Source organism: Artemia sp. Qi Xiang Cuo, chromosome 13, assembly GCF_049724085.1.
Source record: "Artemia sp. Qi Xiang Cuo chromosome 13, ASM4972408v1, whole genome shotgun sequence".
NCBI classification, from domain to species: domain Eukaryota; kingdom Metazoa; phylum Arthropoda; class Branchiopoda; order Anostraca; family Artemiidae; genus Artemia; species Artemia sp. Qi Xiang Cuo.
In genome coordinates this window covers 67,634,372-67,640,262 of record NC_142806.1, presented here as the reverse complement: position 1 = coordinate 67,640,262, position 5,891 = coordinate 67,634,372, and positions in this window count along the sequence as shown.

Genomic DNA, 5,891 nt, shown 5'->3' with positions numbered 1-5,891 from the left:
TAATAACAAATTCTTTGCGCTGTCCCAGGAAAAAAATTAAACAATCAAAGAGTTCCCACTGACGTTTAAATTTGACCTCCGTTCCTTATCGGTACTTCCCTGAAATCCAGTCCAACTTGATAAAAACATTCTTCGAGGTTTTTATAAGTCTTCTTTGCGAATATTAGTATAGTTTTGTTGTTCCAGTTTTGAACCCTGTTTAGGAAGAGCCTTTTACCAAACCTGTTTGGAAGAGACTGTCCTTTTCTTGCGTTACCGGTAGATCCCTAAAATCCAGTCCAACTTGATAATAAATAATTAATCTTTCTTGTATATTGATGTCTTTTTAAATCTGGCTCACTAGCAGATTATAATTTGAATCAAAATTGCGCTATATATATATATATATATATATATATATATATATATATATATATATATATATATATATATATATATATATATATATATATATATATATATATATATATATATATATATATATATATATATATATATATATATATATATATATATATATATATATATATATATATATATATATATATATATATATATATATATATATATATATATATATATATATATATATACCAGTTTATACAAAACCTAGAAAAAAACAGCAACGCAACAAAACAAACGTAGAAAAAAAAAACTTTCTTTACGAAATCCTCCCCTCCCAACCGAGGATGACCTGCTTTCCGTTTAGCCCTAGACTGTTGGCTGAGAATGACAATCATTGGCAATATATAATCCTTTATCCGCAGAATGAGCCCTAGTCATCTCAATCTTTTCTAATTATAGTCCTAGTAAGTGGGATTTAACCACACTTTTCATAGAGCCTACAGTTTGAAATACGGTAAGTCAGTCGAGTACTCGAAAACAATCCATGGGCAATTTCTCTTAAAACATCTAGCAAATCCTCCTCTGTTTCTCGGAGTGCCCATGCTTCAGAACCATATTTGACCACTGTCACCACTGTAACTTCCAAAATTCTAATCCTGTTTCGCCTACTTATCTTCCTATTCTTTCAAACTTTTTTCACCTGTGAAAAAACACCCTAAATCTTGGCTATTCTACTTCTAACACATTCACGGCACCGGCCGTCTTTACTAACAATAAATTTAAAAAAAACAAGCTTTTTTAACTGAAAGTAAGGAGCGACATTAAAACTTAAAACTAACAGAAATTATTCCGTATATGAAAGGGGCTGTCCCCTCTTCACCGCCTCGCTTTTTACGCTAAAGATTTTTATTGTTTTAAAAAAAAGTTGTGAGACAGAGCCAAACTTTAGCGTAAAGAGCGAGGCGTTGAGGAGAGGACGGCCCCTTTCATATACGGAATAGTTTCTGTTCATTTTAAGTTTTAATGTTGCTCCTTACTTTCTGTTAAAAAAAAATTGTTTTTTTTAATTTAATTTCTGAATTAAATTCTGAAACGTTTAGGAATTAATGCAGCTTTGATTTTGGCTCACCGTACATGAGTAATTAAAACGAAATTTGATATTAATTTTACTTTTTTTGGCTAAATGGCTTTCAAGAAATTTTGTTCTGACGTAACTTATGAATTAACTTACATAACGAACCGTATTTTTTTATTACGTATATTAGGGAGTTCACACCCTAGCCAATACCTCGCTCTTAACGCTAAAGTTCGAATTTTGTTCGAATCACAAACCCCTGAATAACCAAGGCCGGTTAATTAGAATAGATAGTTCTTTTGAAAGTACTAAAAAAAAACTTTGGCTTAAAGGGTGAGGTATTGAGTAGGGGGCGAGCCCCCTCATATACGAAATAATTTCTTTTCATTGCAAGTTTTAATATTGCTCCTAACTTTCAGTTGAAAGAATTTGTCGTTTTATTTAACTTCTGAAGGTTTTTTAAACAATGCTGGGAAATCCGGTGCCTCCTTCATAGAAATGTCCCTTCTCCCAAGGAAAAATCCTCCATGGAAATATACTCACCTATAACCCCCTCTTCTGCCCCCCCCCCCAACCAGAAAAAAATCCCTCCTGAAAATGTCTGTATACTTCCCATTAACCAATACTATATGTGAACAATAGGCAAAGTTAATAACTTATAGCCCTTCCCCGAGAATAGCGGGGGACTAAATCATCCTCAAAGACATATTTATTAGATTTTTTACTATGCTGAACAAAATGACTATCTCAAAATTTTGATTGGGTGATTCGAGAAACAAATGAGCATGGGAGGGGGCCAAGTTTCCCTCCAAATTTTTGGTCACTTAAAAAGGGCTCTAGAACTTTTACTTTCCGTTCGAGTGAGCCCTCTCATAATATTCTAGGACTACTGGATCGATACGATCACCCCTGAAAAAGAAAAATAAAACAAACACGCATCCGTGATTTTTCTTCTGGCAAAAAATACAAAATCCCACATTTTCGCAGATAGGAGCTTGAAATTCCTAAAGTAGGGTTCTCTGATACGCTGAATCTGATGGTGTCATTTTCATTAAAGTTCTACAACTTTTAGGGGTTGTTTTCCCATTCTTTTCGAAAATAAGGCAAATTTTCTCAGGCGCTTAACTTTTCAGGGGTAAGACTAAACTTAATGAAACCTATATATTTGAAATTGGCATAAAAATATAATTCTATGGATGTATCTATTGGTATCAAAATTCAGTTTTTTAGAGTTTTGTTAACTATTGAGCCGGATCGCTCCTTACATACAGCTCGTTACCACGAACTGTTTGATGCTTCCAAGGTAAGCCAAGCTGTTTACATGATCGATTTTTTCGTTACTGAACGTCACCTTTTCATCTTCACTTATTCCTGACCTTAGTCACTTGGGCTTCTTAACATTAATTATCAAACATATTCTAGCACCCTGGACTCAAACAACTTCAAAAAGTTCGTTCATTTTGCTTACACTCTCATATAGGATGCTTAAAGCATCAGCATTATCTAAGTCCAAGAAAATTATTCTTCCCCCTTTGAGTCTATAGCCTCCCATTGCCTTTCCTGTGCTCCTTAAGATATAGGCCACTAAAATAATTCACATAAATGGGGAAGAACAAAACACTGCTTAATTCCTAATCTAATACATACCAGCTACTAACCTCATTTTTGACCTTAACCGCAGCATTATTATTCGTGTACATAGCACTAATCACTTTAACGTATTTGTCTGGTATTCCCTGCAAGGATAAGACCTTCGCTAAAACTCTTCTATCAATAGAATCGAACTTTTGCTTACAACCTATAGGACTGAGGACCCAAAGTGTTAGATGAATCAGGCACTTCTCAAATATCAACCTCAGAGAGGTTATCAACCTAAATTTGGTCAAAACATTCTCTACCCTTCCTAAAATTGCACTGCCCTTCTCTTAAAACTTTGTCTACAGCTTATCTAAATCTAAATAGTACCATCATACTAAGTGATTTTCTGCCTATAGAAACCAGGCTAATGCCTCTATGATTATCACACTCATTCTTATCACCTTTTTTAAAGGGTTTTCCTAAAATCGTTAGTTACTTCTCCAGTTTCAAAAACCATATACATAATCTTCAGTCTTATTTCTAACCTCACAGCCATCATATTGGAGAAATTAATTTATTACCCTATTAGCACCTGGGGCCTTATTTTTTATCCTTTTAGTGCTGTCACTAATTCTTCCTCACAAAAAATTTTCAGTCACATTTATGGTGTCACGAAGTTTTTCATTTTCCTCAAAATCTTTTTCTGTAACTCTATCCCGGTTTAGCGAACTCTCACATAGTTCTATTTATCTCTTTTAACTCTTTACTTGTCGCTAATTGTTGCCCCGTTTTTATCTTTAACTGGGACAAGTCCAGGTTGACTGCTCCCTTAAAATTTAATAACAGGCCAGCACAGTATTCTATTATTATGCTGCCTAGCTACATCTTCCAGATACTCGGCAATTTTATCCATGGTCTCAACTTCACTTCTCCTTAGTTAATAATTTGTTGCTTTCCCCACTTTCTTTACGTTCTTCTTATTTTATATGATCTATTACTCAGATAACTCTTATACAAGCTCCTTCTCTTCTCTATTGAAAATAAATTATTTTCACTAATAATCCTAGCTGCGTTCCTAACTTTCTTCCCTAAGACAGCCTCAGCAACTTCACAAATTATTTCTTAAAATTATTCCACTCATTCTGCAATGTAAGATTTTAAACTCTCCAGTTTAGTGTTAACTTTTTCCTGGAAAATTTCTCTGAAATTATTATCCTGAAGTCTACCAGCATCATAGTTTCTCGGAAAGTAGTGATAGTTCCGAAATGTCAGATTTAAAGTAACCCTAGAAACTACTAGATAGAGATCTTTACTTTTGCCATCAATGACAGCACTCCTATATACCCTAGCGTCTTGTTTGTAATAACATAATCAATAAGGTTAAGTGTCGAACCATCATCATTTGAATATCATGTTAAGTTATGAGCCATTTTATCACCAAAGACTGAATTGATTATAAGTAGACTGTTTCTACAGAATTGCAACAATCTGTAGCCATTACTGTTTTTTTCCAACATCAAATTTGCCTAGGATAAGATAACATCTACAGCTACTTTTACTTTCTTAGGTGTTAAAAATTCTTAGTAAAAAAAACATATCAAACACTTCGTGGTAAGGAACTATAAGTAAAGAGCGACCCGGCTCAATAGTAACCAGCACTCTAAAGAACGGAATTTTGATACCAGTAGATATCAAAATTGATATCAAAATTTTGATACCAGATATATCAAAAGAATCGGCTTTTTATGTTAATTTCATATATATAAATTTCACTAAGTTTAATCTTACTTACCAAAGGTCACGAGCCGGAGAAAATTTTCCTGATTTTCGAAAAAAGGGGGTAACGGCCTCTAAGAGTCAAGTGATCTCAATGAAAATCACACCATCAGATTTAGCATATTAGAGAACCCTACGCCACGGGTTTCAAGCTCCTATCTGCAGAAATGTGGAATTTTGTATTTTTTGCCAGAAGAAAAATGCGTGCTTTTTTTTCGTTTGTTTTCAGGGATGGTTGTATCGACCCATTAGTCCTAGAAAATAGGGATAGGGCTCATTCGAACGGGAATTAAAAGTATTAGTGCCCTTTTTAAGTGACTAAAAATTGGAGGGCAAATAGGCGCTCTCCCCCGCCCCTTTCTTTCCCGAAATCGCTCGATCAAAATTTTGAGATAGCTATTTTGTTCATCATAGTGTAAAATCCCAATAATTATAAACTTGGGTATAACATGACACCCCCCACAGCCCCAGGGGAAAGGTCTTTAAGTTATAAAATTGGCCCATTGTTTGCGCGTAGTATTTGTTATTGGGATGTAGGCCTACATTTTCGTGTGGAGGGGGGAGGGACAAATTTTCTGCTGGGACTTTTTCCACGTTAGGAATCTTCCATAGGGAGGGAAGTTTCCAGGGAGTGAACTTGTCAGGAGAAATTATGCACTGGGGGAATTTGCCAGAATTCTTCTTTTTATATGTCGTAATTTCTCTTTTCCGTCTCAATCTTACAGACAGAGTGGTTAAGAGTTCCTGTCCGGGGTAAATTTTCACCGGGATTGAATTGTCTAGAGGACCTGACGTGTCCACACGCCGGTAGGCTCTGCTGAGTGTACTTTCGAGGGGCCTTCTTTCTCCTCCGCCTGTATATACGGCCTCCGGGAGAGGGTGCCTCAGTTTCTATTTTAAACCCCAAGGAAACGGCCCACCTTGGCCCACTTCTCCAATAGAGGTACCCAACATGTCTGTATGACATTTCCTTATCTTCCACCAGGGGACGCGCTGTGTAGTCCTGGGAAGGCCCCTACTGAGCAGTAGACTCAAGTGTCTAGCTGTCTTTGCTCTCACCAAAAACCTTATGCACGAATAATCGTTTGCAAATGTAAATAAATGAGTAAAACAAGAA